Raw genomic sequence first — 20,170 nt, forward strand, 5'->3', positions numbered from 1 at the left:
CAATCAAAGGACGCCCACGGCTTCGTTGCAGCGCAATCTTCAACCATGTCACTGTCGTCCATGACGCCGTCTGCATCTGCTCACCAGTTTGAGCAACATTTGGTCTTCAGGGCCCGTCGGCGCTGCCGGGAAACATTGCGCGTTGCGAAAAAAAAGAGAGGAAAAAAAAAAATTTGCTCACCTAATGACTTTTTTCACTTCACTGAAGCATTCTATAAACGCGAGGCAGGCTGTGATTTGCTTCAGCAGAGAATCTGCTGTTGGAAATATGATTCAGGTGGTGGTGGAGAGTAAGTATATTTCTCAAAGTACATGTACTTCATCTGTGCATTTTTAAGTCTCTCCTTCTACTTAGCAGACAGCTTTAATGTTTGTTACGTGTTATAGTATTGGTGTAACTACATATGTATAGAGTTTAGAATTTTAATTGGCAACATCAACACTGAGTGGACAGCCACATAAAAAGGGTGAATTTTCCCTTTAAGCCCCAATTATTTTTGGTTTATCAAAAATGTATTTCAATCTCAAAAACATCCACAGATTCAGGGTTAGAGACACCTGGGAGAATTTTGAAATACCAAAAGTGTTCTTGCCCTTCACAGCAGCCCAACGTGTTGAAAAATTCACATTTATAATTTCGCCTAATCAAAAACTGAATTAGTTCTAACAGTTCTCCACTGAAACTTTACCAAATTGGATGCAACTGAAAAGCTGGAGGATGTTATAGTTTATATTCTTAGGTAGAAATTTCCAGCAAAATTGGGGTAAACTAAATTGTGAATAACAGACATAAAAGAAAGTAAACCTGCTGCTTTTGGACCTTTGTGGTCAACTTTGAGCAAAATACCCCTGACTGGACTGTCTGTAAGACTAGAGCGCCAACCAGCCAAACGTTAGACAAGAAAACATGACCAAAACCCTAACCCTAACCCAAAACACGACTGGTGACTGGTCTTATGTTTAAAATTATTGACGTTCTCTTTTATGTTTGTACACCCTCCAGATACAGCTGTCCCTACTTGACAGAAGTGTGTTTTGTTAACATCACGTTTCTCAGGAAAACTCTCATTCCCACGTGTTTTAAAATAGAAAAATAGAAATGTTGCTGCTATCCCTGCAGAGCAGCTTTTAATTCATCGACCGGTAACCCATCATTTTGTATGTGGGAGAACTTTGTGCCAGCACCACTAGATCAAAGACGGACCGGGATTGGTGCTTGCTTGAGATCAGTGGGTGCTTTGTTCGCAGGGAGGAGCTGACGCCACAGGGCCGCCTGACATATAACGCAGAAAAGAGCGTGCAGGCGAAAAATTGCTCCTCTAAAATGAGTTGCGTGATGGATGGATTGACTGACACATTTTTTTGTTGTGCCAGTATGCTAAGCCTCCGTCAGCGAGACAGCTATTGTTCCTCGCGGAAAAAGAAGCAATTTACTCAAGCAGAAGAATGAAGCAACAGTTTTGGGGATAATTTGCCTTTCAGTGAAGTTGAATCATGCGGACAAAGTGGAGCGCGGCGGCTCTAGTCCGGCAGGGCATTTTTCACTGATTATCTCCTGGTATGTTCGCAGGGTTATTTCGCAGAGAATAGCTCAATCCTACATAAAGCTGTTTAAAAACAATCATATCAAATGGATCATGGCAAGTGTGATAGAACAATTATTCTAAATGAGCTGTATGATGGATGCCCCCGCGCACACCGACCTCATATATTAAGACAAATGCAAAAGGAAAGAGAGAAAATGAGCATTTCCTTGCCTGCTGCTCGTATTTCCCCTGTTCACTCTCAGGTGTACTGTACAATCGCTCTAAAACAATGACCAGTTGTTGCCTTTGTAGGAGTCTGAAGTATTTCATCTTTAGCTGTTGTTTCAGCACCACTTCCCTCAGGCTCAGCAAGAAAAACAAATGATCTATCAGTTCAACACAGCAGGTATTTTTTTTTCTTTTTTCCAGATGTTGGTCTTTTAGCTTGCGGGAATTATAGCAAGAAAATGAGACCAGCAGGGGGCAGTACCACTCAACATCTACAGTCTTGTTTTGGTTTGTATTCAATACATACAGATGTCAGGATTTTCCAGATGATGATCAACTGACCCGTGGGGGAGAAGTTAACCCCAGATCATACAGACTGTTAATTTATGGACCGATTTTGCTTGTTTAGGTTTTTATAATACTGTTTTTGTTTAGATTCCACTCTTTTCATTTTTAGTTTTCCAAATTGATATTTTTTTGTTGTTGAAATAAGTTGTTATTGAAATGATGACAATGATGGTGCAACACCTCGACCGCAGGTTTAGTTTCGGAAAGTGTGGTACGACCCCTTTACCAAATAAGGCTGGTGTGGCTGTCAGTCATAGCCTGTATAAAAATGTAAAAAACGGACGTAACCTCTGTGACATCACGTAAAGGTTTCCTGAAGAGCGATTCAAAGCTCAGTTCTGGTTGGCTCTGGCCATCGCCACCTTGACGGTGCCTGACTCAGCCTCACACCTGGCTAATCCAAAAATGGGCAAAAAGGTGGGTGGGGCTGATGCAGGACAAATGAAACCTGGTTGCTGAAACCAGCAGGCCACGCCTCTACCTGTCACTCAAGCAGCCCCGCCCTTAATTATGCATAGTCTTAATGCATTTGAAATGAGCGAGTTAAAAAAATGCACTCATTCTTAAATATTCAAAAGCTGAATATTATTATTATTATTATTTTTTGAACATGATCTTGTCCATCAATGTGTGTGAGAGTTGCTGCGTGTCTCTCGGTGCCTCTGTCCAGCTCTCGCTTCACCCAAGCAACAAATTGAGGCTTTGTTGCATCTGTTGACATCTAAAAGGAGAACTTGCTGTGTGATTACATGAAATCATCGTCCGAAGCTGGTGGACCAAAAACATAATGCTAAGATTTACATTTTTTTTCACATTTAATTTTTGTCCCGGCGGTGATCGTCTGCTGGGAGCAAAAACTCCCAACATCTCAAGAACAACACAAACGTCACTGCATACTGGCCGACACAAACCCACAACCGCCGGTTCATCAGGGCGAAAGAGCCGAGACACTGCTCACGATCACACGTTCAGCTCCGGCACTGGATGATGTTTCAGCTCGGATTGTTTTCTTTTTTTTTTTTTTTTACCATGTCGGTGAAACGTGCTGTTTTGTGTTGGAATTTGCAGATGCACAAAATGATCATTAGCAGCCCAAGGCGCTACATTTTTTTTTTAGCTCTCACCTAATTTTCTTATATTTGGCAGTTTCCCCTACATCCCAGGATTCGCTTGCCAGCAGCTTATTATAACTAATTATAGCTAAATTACACCACTTCATGTAATCACGTGGAACACAAGCGATGCAGTGCAACGCATCTTAGTTACAGTTAAAGGGAAGAATACAAATAAACTACTGTATCCATATTATAGGAACGACAATATCCGACTGAGACGTGAATAAACAAACATTTGTCAACACGTCTGCTTCGAAATAGCACGAAATGAAATATAATTTAAGGAGGCAAAACAATAATTCCCATATTCCACAAGTAAAATGGTGATATCCTGAACCAAGGTGTCCTTTCGTTCACTACTGTTTTCACTGCTTCTGTTCATCTTTTTTGCTGCTCAACAGCCACAACCCAGCTCTTGACTGGCATCTCACATCCAACAAACATAAAACCAGAGCACACACTGTGTTTGCATCTCTAAACACAGCTGCCGTTTTGGTTCTTGTATGTGCATAACCAGTTAGGTGAGGTCAGGTGAGAGGAAGTGGTGATAAATAACTACACCGTCAGCAGGTCAGTCATCACTCTGAAACAGCTGAGCCGATTACACAGAAGCATCACCACAACAACAACAACAACAACAACAACAACAACAACAACAAAAAAGGTGGAGTTATTTTCAACTGAAAACCAACCTGTTTTTATTCAAGTGATTTAAATTGGCATAGGAATTATGATGGAAGGAAAAATGAAAGGCGGATGATGTTATTATAGAGCGACAAAGAGGAGAGCACATGGTGGGTGGATGAATTAACTAAATGCTCCCTCGCCGCTCAAACCGTTCGCTTTCTGTTTCCTATGCCGACAAGTTGGTGCATTAAAACAATCTTACACAAACCTTAAAGCCATTTTAACCCCAAATGTTTTTTTTTTTTTTTTTCTATTCCTAATTCCAACAAGACATTTTACTCGGAATTAAATGTCAACATCTTGGTGGTGTTCGATGAAAAGTCAAGGATTACCAAAGTCAGTAGGATTCCTCCTCTGGAGACCATGACTGTAATAGCATTAGATTTAATATTTGCTGAGACCGAAGTAGCCGACCAACCAATGTTACCGTTACTAAAGCTGAGACTGCTTTGATTCCATTGATAGGAGCTTCCATATCCTGTCCTCAGCCTACAACAGCCAATCAGAGTCGGTATCGAGCGAGAGGTGTCAGATCCAGCCACTCAGAAGACTCGTGAGCGATGAGATTCTGATGCGGCCTCAGTGGGCGGGGCTTATACCAGAAGGAAAGCTATTTTGTAAAGACTTCAAATGTGCATTAATGCAACTGTTTTGGGGTCTATTCTTAATGTAAATATGAACAAATGTTAAATACTAGTCAAATATTAATATTTTCAATCATGCACGATGATACAGGGTTCCTCCAGCTCTCTGAGATTTTGTTTCATTTCCAAGCAAAATTGGTATTGCAACTGAAATATCTCTTAACAGAATCGATATGGAATCGGAAATTTAATCGGATCAGGGCCTTGTAAATCGGAATTGAATCCATTTGGGAAATCAGCGGCGATACCCAGCATTAATTACCATGATATTACACTGGCAATAGTGAGGGTCAAAATCTTCCACCCGATGATAACCGACCATGTTTCTGGGAGATATACATGTTTAGGTTTACACATTAAGGGTTACACACATAAAAAAAAATACATAAATAAAAAGATATAATCGCTCCGTATAACAGTAAAACCATGTAAGCCTCGTCAAGGTCAAAGGCAGGAGTGTATCGTCACACTCAACCTCCACCACAATCGAAAAATCAAACCGCATTGATGTGTGTTGTTTGGAGACGGAGAGAGTTGCGCTCGTACGGCGGAAAACATTTCACAGTCTAATCCACCGCAATTTCTGTCAATAAACAAGCAAAAGGAAAGGTTGACGATCTAAAGCAGCGCCGGGGGAACACTGCGTGCATACTGTAGGCTCGCACTCCAGAAGAGATGTAAACTCGCTGTTTTGAGACAAGGACGGCGCTTTGCAAAGAACCCATCAACAGAGCAATCATCGGGGAGGACCCGACGGGGGCGCAGCGAGATTAAAAGACCTGCTATCAATTTATCAAAGACGCTGCTGAGAGGGAACTTCAACTTTAAAGCAGAATTGGGACATTTCAGCCTAATGATTGCAACGTATAAGAGAACATGGACAACGCTGGAACGGAAATCTGGAGAGCCCATTATAATGAGCCCTTAAAAGTTGCACCCTCGTGAGTTGTACTTGTTGAATTCCGGGCAAGGGAAATACAGAAATCGATATGTTCGAGGACACGGCGTGGCACATGTCAAATGGGGTCGAAGGTGCATTCGGAAGAGATAAAAGCAAACCTCAGCAGAGAATGAAAAGAACAATGTCGCTTTTACAGCGTTCACGATTTCAGCATCCTGGAAGTCCGACCGCTTCATCACAGCAAGACATGCGTAATATCATTTATTTTTGGATCTTTTTTTCATTTCCCGCTGCAACAACCCCCTCCAGCAGAAGAGACAGGCGCCTATGTGTCGCAGTAATTTACCTTTTGTACCCGGTTTGGGTGCCTCTTGCTGCCATAAAATCCCATGAATAATAAGCAGGACTGCCCTCTTTTTTTTGACCACAAAACCTTCATCCAGATTTCACTCCCGTTTGCCAACGACAACGACTCATTGCTTCTGTCTTTTTTTTTTTGGTCTTTTTTTTTTGCTTCCTCTCCCCCACCACCCCACCTCCTCCCCCCCCCCCCCATCGCTATTTTGTCTTTTTTCCTAAGGGCTTTAGGGAAGATAAACTCGTGCAACCCCCGTCTCTAAATTACAGCTTCTTCGCAGTGGCAACATCCCCAGCAGAGCCTGAATGTTATCACTCCACCGCGGCACGAGGAGCTCTCCATTTTAGATCTCTGGAGCTAAACTCTATTTTATTTTATTTTTTTTGCGTGTGTTGCTAACCTCGGGGCCCACTGCACATGAGCGAGTGAGAGGAGCCAGCTTGACAGAGCGGCTGTCACGCTCGCAGTGATAACTTCGGCAAACGGCTGCGTTTCCTCACACTGCGGTTGGAGGGGAAAAAAAAAAAAAAAGTGTCCATAGTGAGAGAATTTCTTCGTTTATACGTTTGATGAATGAAGACGTAGGAGTTACAGTAATGCAGTGATGAGTCCGGTACATCAAGTGTGTCCCACACTGGTACCACTTAATTGCCCCCCCCCCTCCCTCCCTCCCCCCACCCCCTCCACCACCATGTTCACTGCAACCCGGAGGTGAATAAAAACAAATAAAGATTCTTCTCAGTGACATCAAACTGTCTTCTAGACAAGACCCACTGGAAGCAAACAAATCCGACAGCCTCACCTCCACCGCTGCGGGCCAGTCAGCGCTCATTAGCAACAGTTTACATGACATTATGCCAAGTAGCGCCGTGTTTGTTTGTTTGTTTGTTTGTTTGTTTGTATCTGTGATTCTGGAGGCCAGAGGACAAAAAGGAAAACGGATGCCTGCGAGTGAAATAATGATCTCGTCTTCCTCATGTAGCCACAGAAGGTAAAAACAACATTTCCTGTCCCAGCTCTGCATTGTTTTTTGTTTTGTTTTTTGGTAAAAAGTCTGTTTATGTCGTGCAATTAGCAGCGAATCTTAATCAAGTCGACAATTGCTGCGAGTATCAGCTCACTTGCGCACAGTTTTCACGATACGTGGCAGGTAGGTTGTTCCAAACACCTATTCTTCTGCAGATTTACCGTCTCCTGCCTGCTCATGTCATCCCAGACGGAGATCATGGGATCAGGGCTCCGACACGGACTCACCATCTGTTGCACAACTTGGAGCTAAAGCCTTTTATGATATTGATGGTTTTATCTTTAAGCTTGTTGTCCTGCAGCAGAATGGATTTAGGGGCCAATCAGATGCTTCCCTGATGATATTATCTGATGGATAAAAATTGAACCGGTTCATATTTACCCCCCCCCCCTCCCTTGTTCCATGAAAAAAACAACACGCACAGTTTGGAAGCACTTTGTCCATTGGGCACTGCGATGTCTGCGCCCATGTAAGACCAACTGGAGGAGATCAAAGAAGCTAACACACTGTCTTTGTTTTGTTTTTTAATCACTTAAAAACTCCTTAACACTTACTTTTTATTGATTTCACTTTTATTGACTCATTATCTGTTTTATTTTCTTGTTGTATTTTATCAGAACACTTTATGAACTGTCGTTTATTGTATTTTAAATGTCTGTAAAAGGCTTTGTAACCTGTATTTATAATGCGCTATATAAATAAAAAGACATATATATATATATATTTAAATTATTATTACGATTGTCTTTTTTATTATTATATATACACTAAATAGGTAAGAAACTACTTCTTTGCATTACGGTTTGATGCGTACACACTCTTTTGACAAAGTAAAGAAAAACTGTTGCAGTGTCTCTAAAAATAAGGAACAGTAAATTGTGAGGGTTTGCGCAATAGTTTACAAAATTTGATTGCAAACGGGTCGTTGCAATTAAAAAAATACAGCGGCAGAATTTAGCTCCAGGGTTGTTAAAGAGCTCCGAGAGACTGTGCTCGAAAGCTCTGGAAATGAGGGGATCCATTTGGTATCGTTTGGCCACACGACTGGCTTCAAACTCAAGGTCACTTTACTACAGGTGACGTAAAAGTGTACTTCAAGGTGTCAAAATCCTCGTGGAACGCCGGGTTAGAGAGCTCGGTATGTTGTTGTTGTTGTTTTTTCCACAGATAAAAGAAAAACAGGAACACCAGTGAGAGAGAAACACCAGCGCAACTCTGAAAAACAAAAAAAAAAAAAAGTGTCCCTCCTCGGAGCTGATCGCCGTTCGTCGGCCTGTTGGCAGACGTCTCCGCCACCTCTCTCCTTAGAGGCTGTGATCCACGGCGCTGTAAATTACTGGAACAGCCGAGGGTACATTACACTTCAAGTCTGTTGATGAAACGCCACGTCGCAGTCAACCAGAGGGGTGTTAGTTGAGGAACTCGCAGTGCAAGAATGCAAACAACACTTATTTATCAAATCTTAGAAAAGAGTCGCTTTTCAACTCCAACCAAATATTCAGACACGCTGTACCATCTTTGTAAATGAAACAAAATGCCATAAAGCATGTTTTTGTCCGGGAAGAGAGACGCTGGACATCACGTGACCGCCCCTCGACTCTCCGTCTGCCAGCTGCTCCGAACGCTCCGCGAGCGGCGAAAGGAAAGCCTCGGCTCTCGGAGGCTTTTAAAAAATCTAAAAGTCAGTTGAAATCCAGTAGCTCGAGCGGGCTGGAAGTGCTGACTGTGATGGATGAAGCTGCCGTTAAATGACGGGCGCCACTGTGTTCAAAAGTGCAACAACAACAATTCATGTGGGAGAGGACCAAAAGAATCACAGTGAAGCCGGCGCTCAGATGAAATCTGGAAATTAAACAAAAGGAAAGAACATGAAACGGAAAGGGGTGGGGTGGGGGGGGGATTTAGCCTTTGTAATCTGACTCGCAGTATAATTCTTCCTAATGCATTTAAAGTGCTTAGTCGTGATAGAAACGAGAGTTTGAGTCATACTCCAGACACGCCGTCGTCCCTACTGGTTCCATGATTATTGTACCAGAAAATCTTCTCACTGACTCCAAATGGTCTCAAGTTTCTACATCCGCAGCAGCAGCAGCAGCAGCCCCCCCCCCCCCCACCCCGCGTCCCCGGTGGTCCCCACTGGTCAATCAGCCGTGACATATTAATGTTCCGACTCGCGTTTCACAATAGGAGGCAGGCGCCGCCTTTTCGAGCTCCCCGGAGGTTCTCTCAGAAGCCGGCGTTCACGGCGTCCAGCCCTCCGGAGCCCGCCGCTCGCTTTGATCCACTCCCGGAGTCAAAGCGCTTCCCGCTGCGCGACCTGCATGAGAAGCTGCTCCATCACAGCGCGGCCAGAGGAGCAGCGCGGCCAGGTGAACTGACGGCAGCCGAGGCGCTTCTTTGTGAAAAAAGTTAAGCCGCGACCCAAAGGCGAAGAGGAAGTGTCCGCGTATGAAATGCCGCCCTCGTTCACTGGCGGACCGACTCTCCGTCCTCCGATACGGTTCAGAGTTGTACTCAAACCGAGGCAGCTCGTCTGTACGTCTCAACTTTGGCCACGAGAAGTGACGTATACAAATGAAATAGTTGTTTTGTCTCCTGGAGACATGGTGCTTTTGTAATTATGTCATTTATGGTCAACGCTGCTGTTCACTGCTCCGGGATGCGATGCAGATTTGATAGATTTGCCAAAGTTTAAATCAACTTAATTGCTCAATATATGTCAGACGCACCACTTTTTGGTCATTGTGGTCATTGTTTTGTTTTTTTTAAGCGCCTTTTCACTCAAATAATGCAGCTACGGTGAAAAAAAAAAATGATATGACATATATGATGTTTCCCTATACCTTAAAATCAGTTTGGCTGTCCAACAATGTAAAGCCATCTTTACAGACTTCATGTCTAGCTTCAAATCCACTTCAAGGCTTCAGCCCTTTTGTCCCGCCACTATTGTATTGTGTTATTTCAATTCAGTAACGGCTCCAAAGCTGCAAGGCCAAAATGAACAACCTCGGTAGATCAAACAGGCACACACACACACACACACACAAAAAAACATGTCTCCTTGCCATTGACAGGTCAGATTGAGATTTGAAAAAACTCCAATGGACACACATAAATGGACATGTTTACCTTCACCTGATCAAAATTGCAGTTAGAGAGGAAATAGCAGCCATGTGCTACAACAACAACAAAAACAAAACGATTTTCCAAATTAAAATTGATCTTCACTAAAATAGTAATTTGATATCGATTCATAAATCCCGAGATTGCGTGGGGACCGCCCACCCGCGTGTCGTCGGAGTTTTGACGTCATTGACTTGCTCGTCTGCAGTGCTTAAATTCACGTGTGCACTCGTGCGAGCGGTCTGTGGAGATCTAACATACCTGCGATTCGACTGATACGAAGCACTTCAAGACACAATCAACCTCAGCAGCTTCAGTAAACAGCTTCCACATCTCACAGTCCAGCAACAATCCATCAAATTCAGATTTAGGCCAGTAAATCCAATCCAGTAAAGTGTCCAGTCCAAAACACATCATTACATCCAAAACACATCATTACATCCAAAACACATCATTATATCCAAAACACATCATTATATCCAAAACACATCATTACATCCATAATACACACGAGCCGCTGTTGCATCATTTCAAACTTCCCGGCAGGTGTTGATCATTTTCTACATAGTTGGCCGTAAACTCGGATAGCGTCGCTGACATTTGATTGACATCTCCCTGAGCCAATAGAAGCTTCCATGTCCTGTCTTCAGGTGTCCAGCCACGTTAGAGATGATCGACACTGTGTATAGCCAATGAGATTCTGATACGGCTTCAGTGGGCGGGGCTTATACCAGTTTGAAAGAGTATCTCATTATTAAGACTTGTTGAATGAAATGTGCATTATTGTAACTGCTTTTGGGTCTATTCTTAATTTAATATTAATATTTTGAATAATGAACAATGTTAGAGGGTAGAAGTAAATTGGTAATGTACCTGAAATATCCCTAACAGAATCTATATCAAATAGAATTTGGACCTTGCGACTCAGAATTAACTCGATTTGGGAAATCAGTGGCGATACGCAGCCTTATATACTGATGTTACCGAGCCCGTTCGAATATTTCCCACATGCACGATGCAACAGAAATGAAGCACAACACTGTCACATCTAATTCAGTCACTGTGCTACTCGATAGCCTCTTCATCGAATGTTCTGTGGTCGGCGCCCTTCAAAGATATGGCAGTTAATTGTGTTTTAATCAAAGTTAAGATGCCTGTTCTCGATACAGTGACATTCAAGTTGGAAAGGGTTAATATTCAGAAGGGAAGTCTTTTACCGCCACATGTCTGCAAAACACTGGAACATTTACAGTGATAATGTGTTGTTTTCATATGTTGCCAAAAAAAAATTAAAGTCAAATTTGAGAATATTTGCACTTGGATATAATATGATGATAGTGGCAAATAATACATAGTTATCTTGTGCATGGAGGATTGTGAGAGATTTATTCATCTGCATTGAGTTCCCAACTACTGCCTCAGCTCATGAATAGCAAAATGCTTCTGTGTTCATACTAAATGTGGGTATTGGGCGTGAGGTTTGGAATTATGGATATAATTCATGCATGGTTACCAGACTGCTGAGACATAAGTGGGTTAATTATAATGTTTATCCAGCCAACAGCATTTACCCACATGTTACTAGTAATCAATAAATCTAGCAGACAAGAAAAATCTGTAAATATGTCCACAGCTGAATTTTATTTACCTACCATAGCTCATATTCATATGACAAGTATTATATATCGCAGTGAAGATTACATTGGATTTACATGCTCATGTATTTACACTATGCTGGTGTTAGGATGTGATGTAAGGCGCATAAAAGAGAAGCTATAGATGCTATTGATTTAGAAAAGGCCTCAGGTTTACTCCATTCAAGTTCAGCTGGTGGGAAGCTCCAGATCCCACACTTGAGACCTCAGAGGCAGTTGGCAAAAAAAAAAAAAAAAGCAGTAGCTTTTTTTTCTTCTTCTTCTTTTTTTAATGCTGTAAGCTACCGGTTCAAATTGTCCTTTTCAAAACCTCCACGCTCGAGGTTTCATTTTTTTGTTTTATATGTTTCTGAATACGTATCTCATAAGTACATTGCTGTTATGCGAATAACTCCCAGCGACGTCTGAGTGTGCGCCGCCTGGATTACGTTTTCCGAACGAGTCACATTTCTCTTTCCTGGATCACCATGACAAAATAACTCAACTTCGACCAACAATATTCAGTGTAGTGCAAGTGCGCAAATTGACTTTCATAGGATGCTGATTAAATATAAGACCAAAACACTGGCTGCCAATAAAAGTAGGAAAACATAAATCTGTTCTGTTCTTTATAAAATAGATGGTTATTACTATGTGGTTGGCTAAGATGCAAGCCACAAAAAAAAGGCAATACGATCCAGAGAGAAAATATTCTTAGTCATGGGGACACATGTATATGACACAATCTACAAACGAAAACCAGATTTATATATGTGTGACAATTTGTGGGTAAAATATGGTGTTCACACACCCGCTGTTCAATATACAATAAAATACTAAATGTTTTTATAACAAATGTAAAGCAATTTTTCAAATAAATACATCACATCTTCAATGAATATGAGTATTTTAGGTATATATTCAACTTCCAGTTCAGAAATTGGATCAGATTTGTTGATTACATTGGTGGGTTGGAGTCCTGATGAATTAGAGACTATCAGAATCAGCTTTATTGGCCAGGTTTGTTTGCACGTTCTCTCTCACATCTGTCATGTACAAACACATAAACGGACATAAATCGACATGTAAAACATAAACAGACATATATATGGCTAAAAAAAACACGTACACGTGTGTACACCTAAACAATATCAGGTGTGTCGTGTCGTGGCAGTGTTGGTTTGCAGCAAATAGCCCAATTCATCTGCTGTATAATCCACGTCATGGCAAGAACCAATCAGCAAAATAAAGAGAAGGCCATCATTACTTTAAGACGCGAAGGTCAGTCCGTCCAGAAAACACTGATGGTGTCTGTGGTTGTGTGGTTTTCACAGTGACGTGTGGAGGGGGGTGGCTGTGAGCGCGTGTGAGTGTGTGTGTGTGTGTGTGTGTGTGTGTGTGTGTGTGTGTGTGTGTGTGTGTGTGTAGGTAACATTGTTGGCAAATCATCCAGAACCAAGGCTACACTGAAGCAGCACGGTTACCACAACACTGTGCAGCAAACACACCAGCCCGTGTGGGCTCCAGGCTCTGTGAGGGCCGCGTGACCAAGAAGCGGAGTGATGGAGCGCCGCATCACATGGCGTGGCCTCCACAATCGCCCGGCCTCAACCCGACGGAGATGGTTCTGGGTGAGTTGGAGGCGGCGCGGATTGAAGGAAAAGCAGCCGATAAACTGCTCAGCATACGAGAGAACTTGCGTAAAGAAGAAAACAGAAAGTCAGAGTCCTCCAGAGCTACATCTCGGGTGGGGGGGGGGGGGGGGGTCCGCCCGAGCAGCTGATGTCTCTAAACACTGCGTCGAGTGTCGGCTTCACTCTGCACATATGCTGCTGCACTCCAGCAGCTGGGCCATCGTCAACGAGCACGAACGCAAACAAAAGACCAACTCAGTGACAACAGGAGCAATGATTAAATTCATTAGGGAAATGTCTGCCGGTAATGCATGGCAATTTGAGGTGAAGAAGCGCGTGAAAAAGCCCTGCAGCTGCACTCCACTCCCAAGTAGTGCTTTACTGTATATTCATTATTGTACAACAGATCAAACACATCTCGCTGTCTGCATGTCGGCTCCTCCTAGCTACTGTTTTGGATTTATTTATTTATTTGTTGTCTTTTCTGTACAGCGGGCTCTCATTCTGCTGGTGAAGATGAGTGAATGAAGCCACGAGGGAGAGATTTCCCGTAAAGGAACCAACCTTTTAGTTTTCCTCACGCAGCAGGTAAGAGTTGCAGAGACACCGCAGAAGGTTTCAGGCAAATCCAAAGTTGTTTTCACATCATTTCTGAATTTCCATCAAAGCTTTTCCTTGTGAGCCGAGCCTGCGCAGAGTTTAATAAAGGAGTCCTTACGTTACCACTCCTCCCATCCCTCTCCTAGAATTTCCCTTGCAAAACAACAACTTTCTAATGTTCCCAGGGAGCGTTCTGTGCACGTCGAGCTTCTCCCCAAGGTAACACTGCCCTACTTCTGAGTGCGTCCTCAGCATCCATCTGCCGCACCCGTAAATTGCGTTTGCCTGCGACTGCTGGTTATCTCATCTGTCAAAGCAGGCCTATCAATTTCACCGAGCAGTCTCAACAGAAGGCATTAACCCTCCAGCATCATTCTGGCATGGAGCATTGACAGACAATAAATGCCGGTGATACCAACGTATCAGATGAGCAAAGGCGACACTTCTGTTGTGACTGTCGGCAATGAGCAACTTAAGACATGAATAACAATGAATACAAGAAGAATAGAAATTAATTGAACGACTCCTGCTCGTGCTGTTCTCTGGATAGAGAAGCCTAAATCATCTAGGTTAAAGGGGACAAAAAGCCACAGCAACAAGCTAAACTACAAACAACTGAATCTAATACAACGATAACCAATTGGGCTGTTTTGTAGCCAACAACGAATAAAACTAAAGGATATATTTCAATTTAACGCCGTTAGTTATGAACACATTCACAAAAAAAACATAACACTGCCTGAAGCTTTACAGTGGGTGTTTGTGTACAGTCAGCTCATGATGATCATAAAAGGAAATTTAATTTCAGAAAACAGTATGCGCATAATAAAGTAGTTCAGTATTTTAGAATATGTAGTAAAACTGGTATTCTCTAGAAAATCATTTTAAATGGGCACTGCAGCAAGTTAATATTGCATGTCCATAATTTTGGGAGACAGTCAGAAACACCAAATTAGCAACACAGCTGGAGGAAAAGCTGCAAAAAGGCTGGACCCACACATTTAATGTAACACTGAAGCATCGATAGCACATTCAAAGTCCACGCCCTCCTTTGCAACACAAGCTTTCTGCTAGAAATTTGCTGGTCTCCCAGTGCAAGCTGAAATAACACTGATGATATCATCAGGTTTATCTTTGGTTATTTTTGTTTAGAATTGGAAAACAAACTTTTTCCAGAACACAAGACAGCAAATAACTGTTTTTTTGTTGTTGTTGTTTTTTTACAGGCTGATGAGTGTCACTTATGAGCATCATGACTTCCTGCCAGGGTGAGATCAGTTATGATTATTTCCTAATAACTTTCTGTCTTGTTTCTGTTTGGGTTTTTTTGTTCGGGCAGGGCTCAGTTAGAAATAGATCACAAACTTCCAGTCATCAATCAGGACTTATTAGCATTCAAATCAGAATCTGATGACATTGTGTAGGTGGTTCAGTGACTGTCAGTCAAATTTGATCAAAAGACACCGACACATGCAGAGTTTTGGAGCGTCATATCCAGTTATAATGATGATATATACACACTGTAGTTTCAAGCAGCTTTCATATTCTTTTTTAATCACAGCGTATCAAATGACAATGAAAACAACGTGACAAAATGAGGTCATGGGTTATGACAGAGAATTGTCACCTGACCTGAATACCAGCTAAGGAGGCAGACATTTCCCTCAAGGGTTGGCAGAGACCAAAATAGAGCCAAAAGGAGGAGGAGTGTGCATCTCTATGACGGTCGGATGTGTAAACTAGCAACTGTTTGCAAAGGTTTTCGCCATACAAATTCAAAAATATGGTGCTACAGAGATCAGAAGTCATGATGTGCAGGCTAGCCTCAGTTCCATTCGCTTCACAATGCCATCTCTCATTTAGCATGTTTTTCATTCGCCGATAAAAACAATTTAAAGGATTTCTTCTCATATTCAAAAACAAAAATCGCCTTGCACTACAACACTTGCAAGTGAGAAACGGAAGCCTTACTGATTTGATCAAATAAAACATTTAAAACTCACCAATGCTCTCTTCTAAAATCATTTTTCTAACTTTCTTTTTGACATTTAGCCACAAACATCTAGGCTGAGGCTCACGGGAAACGGTGTTCGTTAAGTTCGAAGAAATATAAATAAAGAATAAACAACCATATGCGATGCGGTTTTTTTTTTTAAAACACTACTCTCCTTGTCTAAACACAGATTGAGGGACACAACATGCTGTTGAGAAATGCTCTGCTCTGTTCCAAGGCTGCATTTTCAATTATTAATGTAGATACAAATGTCAGTGGGATTTTGCATGAGGTTTTTTGTGTGTTTTTTTTCTGGAAAAAAAACCCCAAAAGTTTTGATTTCACTTTGGTTTTTCATGTCAAGATGAAAAATAATAAATCAATAAATCAATACATCAGTGGCTGCATGTTTGATAGCCTATTTGAAGAGAAATACTTTGCATGTAAAGCCAAGTTAGCAGGGGCCTTGCGAAATTGTAGGTGATAGAAATAAATCTGGGTGATATGAATGAGTTGGTGTGAACTGAAAGGAGTGCCAATACAAATACATGGCATGATGTGCTGTTAGATAAGCTATTTCTGCTCTATCCAGACATTTCCATTGCAGACATCTTCAGGGGGACCGACTGAAATAAATGACTGTGGCTCTGGAAATAAACACGGTAAGGCTTGGCTGTAGGGGGCACCTGTCGGTGAGTCATTTTGCGTCAGAACAATTCCGTTTTCATGAATAAAGTGCTGTTGAATCTGTCCAGTGTAGTACGAGATGTTGCTCAGCTCAACCTCAGCACTGTCTACGCTTTAAACGAAACCTTCGAGGTGGACCTTCGGGGAGGAAAACGGCCATTTAAACGTCGATAAAAGCCCCCACGGTGGAGCGAAAACGCTCCTGCTGCAGTTTTTGACTTCTGAGCGCTGTCCGTGGTGCTGAACTGCCTTCAGCGGCCGAGCGGCGGCTTCCAACCTCCGGACACGGATTTCTCGCGGCCATCCCACAAGTGCCATGTAATCCACAAGAGGGTGGTGATTACAGTGGGTGGTGGCGTCGGTGCCTCATGGCGACCATCGATTTTTTTTTTTTTTTTTTTTTAACCACACACACACACACACACACACACGCACGCGCGCACACACCCACCACTATTGTGTTCGCAGGCGAATTAAGTTTATGAAAAATAACCAGCACATATTGGACGTGTGATAAATCCTTTCTTCTTCTCTCGCTCTCTTTCTCTCTCACACTCGCGCGCGCAGAAGTCCGCCCGTGCAATTTAAAGGGAGTTTAATACACGTCTCAGCCTACTGTAATCACAGGGGAACATTTTGGAAAGAGGAGACTAATCTCTCTCTCTCTCTCTCTCTCTCTCTCTCTCACACACACACACACACACACACACACACGTTTATACACACCCAGGATTAGTATGCGTCGGGCACAACTCTCCATCTCTCATCTTTTGTTCTTTTTCTTTTTTTTTTTTTTGATCGCCGTACAAAATGCAGCACCCACTTCAGCTTCCATATGTAACATCAACAACAACAACAAAAAAGAAAGAAAAGAAAACATTTTTTTTGTTGTTGTTTTTTTTTTTGCAACATTTGCCAGCGAACAGCTCCAAGATCTGCGCCGATCAGATTACTTTCTGTAGATACCTGTGATTGCCCGGGAGGGCGAGACACCCGTCAGCCCATTAAAAACACCAACAGCCATTACACTGTACAAATCTAAACCCGCCGAAACGTCGGATCCGTTGTAATGAAATCAAAATCGGTGAAATTAGATTCGTAACAAACGAGTTAGTCTATGAAAAAGCAACGCGATAAACTACTGAGTGCAGATTTAATCTCTGCGGAGTGCACGGCAGTCACAACTCTCGCACATATCAGGCAGTTGAGGTTATTTCTTACCTGTACCGGCGGACGAGTATCCATCGCGTGCCACCACAGGCTGTATTGAGTATTCTCTTTTTGTTTTTTTGTTTTTTGTTCCCCTCGCTCGAGGCTACAGCCGCTCCCTTCCCATTCATCCACTAATTCCAGAAGACGAAGTGCAAAACCAACTGCCTGCCCATCCGCATATCGCTTCTTCTCTCGCACTTGACAATTTGTTCCAACCAGCAGATGATCTGGGAAAAAAAAAAAAAAAAAAAAAACCTGCGCTTTTGCCTGGAGCCAAGCTGCGGCAGGGAGCTTCACAGCATTTCTATTTTTTTTTTTATTATTATTATTATTTTTTTTTTTTTGTAGTTTCCCCTTCAAGTAAAAAGAACTAGCTCGTTGCTGCGTGGGCTCGTCTGTATATTTCCATGCGATGGTGTTGCTGCACGGCGCGGGAGTTCTTCTATTCTGTCCCCGCGGTGCAGCAGCCACTTGCGCCCGTGTCCTTCAAATTGTTAACACTTATCCAAGCCGAGAGCGTGTCTTGACAACAACAACAACAAAAAAACAAAAATCAAAAGGTGCAAGCGGTGCATCCAAAAGAAAAGTTCGGTGTTTGTTTCTTAATGATTCGAGAGTTGATCTGTTTGTCCAAGAGCGAGCAGACGGAAAAGGTGCGAAGGCTGCGCCAGAAAGACTGCAATGGACCGGCGGATAACCCTAGATGGCACAAACACCATGAAGTATCACAGAGCCCATCGGGAGGAGAGCAAAGTGGGAGGAGGGAGGAGAGGGGGCGAGGGAGGGTGGATGGGGGGGGGGGGGGGAGGCGAGAGGCAGGCAGGTCAGCCTGGAGTGCGCGGCGCCTTTACGCAAGACAGACGCGGGAGCGAGATTGTGGAGATGATTGCGCGAAAAGACCCACTTTGGCACCGTCCGCGGCGAGCACTAACCTGCTGTCCGCAGGGGATTAAGGACCGACAAGGGATTAGCGTGTGTTTAGCGATGTTAAGCGTTCACGTCAACAAAGTAGCCTACCTGTGGGCGAGCTAGTGTGTCAATCTTTAAAGGTGTGTCGTTTCTCTGCGCGGCAGAGACGATTTCCCAAAAACTGATGGTTTGCGTCCTCATCGACCTTCAAAAAAAATCAGAACTCACTTCCTTTGTATTTTTTATTTTATTTTTCACACTTACACTTTAAGAAGTGGATAAATAGTTGGCCAAGTGAGGAACTAAGTCATAAATTAGCTGTTAGAATATATACATATATATGAGAATGTACAAAAAATAAATACAAAATAAGATAAGTGAATATTACAAATATATGAATGAAAAATTGCGACAATATTGACCAAAGGTCAAAGGACAAATGTGGGGTTTTAGAAGTGATTTAAACTTTTGAATACAGACCTTTTTTTTTTCTAATGTAAAAGTTCAGTTTAGTTTTTTCCCAGTGTTTCTTTTGGCTTTAAAATGATGTGTTTACCAAGAACCTATCATTTTATTGGTTGTGGTCAATTATGAAACCAGTGTTTCATAAGAAAATATATACACTTTAGTAGTACCGTTTAAAGTACTTTAGTGTCCCAGAAATTGTATCCTTGCTGTCCCAGGTTGGACAAAACGTTTTGCAACTGGTTGCTGGCATCAAATTCAAAATGAGCTCATATTTCTCATAAAACAATATAACTTTTCAGTTTGAGCATCTGATATGTTGTCTTTAGTCTATTTTTAATGAAATATGGGTTTACATGATGATCACATTTTGTTTTTAATTGACATTTAACACGCAACTTTTTTGGTTATTATTTTTGTGTCCACACAAGTAAAGTACTGTCACGACCTTCAAGGAATCCATCATTGCTCCTTTAAAGATGGCTAAACTCAGTTTTCCATCATTATATTTGGCCACATATTCAGTCGTATTCCCTTTCAGTATTATTGTAACTAACACTGCATGCTACATACCAAACTGACACATTTTTCACAACCAGTCTGCTGCTGCTGCTTCTCCCAACTAGAGTTCAAACTCAGCATGGATCTAAACAGCTGTCAATCAAAGGAACGTTTCTCCGTGAAACAGACTGAAACAATGTCCTGACGTTCATAAGTAGCAGCAGTGAGACACGCTTTTGTCAGCTTAATTCGGAGGCAAATTATTTGGGTTTGATCTTTCAGTTTGATGGATTTGTTTCTTGACGCTTAGAGGAAGTGAGAAAAAAAACAAAACAAGGAGTGACATAAATGGATTTTTCACAGCAGACATGTTGAGTCGTCAGAGGAGGCAAAAGCACAGGTGTTGCTGATAACATTAGCACTGGATTTTTGCATATTTTTGAACAACATCATTCCATATATGGTGTTTCAAAGTTTTTGATGTCTTCAGTTTTGTTCTACATAGAAAATTATTAACAAAAATAAATTTAAAAAAAAGCTTGAATGAATGGGTGCATCCAGAATTTTAACAGGAAATG

At 42.2% G+C, this 20,170-nt stretch overlaps 1 protein-coding gene across 2 annotated transcripts in view; it reads right to left on the bottom strand.

Annotated features, from left to right (window-relative positions):
* The window catches only part of LOC138630365 (leucine-rich repeat and fibronectin type-III domain-containing protein 2), a 132,065-nt gene extending 113,636 nt beyond the window's left edge, over positions 1 to 18,429 (bottom strand). For both annotated transcript variants that reach the window (XM_069714663.1, XM_069714662.1), the window contains exon 1: positions 17,727 to 18,429. The gene's annotated coding sequence lies outside the window, so the exon portion shown is untranslated. The remainder of the gene's footprint in view (positions 1 to 17,726) is intronic.
* Between the last annotated feature and the right edge of the window lie 1,741 nt (positions 18,430 to 20,170).

This window comes from Brachyistius frenatus, unplaced genomic scaffold (genome assembly GCF_029030835.1).
Source record: "Brachyistius frenatus isolate BFR_SWC_R1_liver_20210118 unplaced genomic scaffold, ASM2903083v1 Contig_133, whole genome shotgun sequence".
NCBI lineage: Eukaryota > Metazoa > Chordata > Actinopteri > Embiotocidae > Brachyistius > Brachyistius frenatus.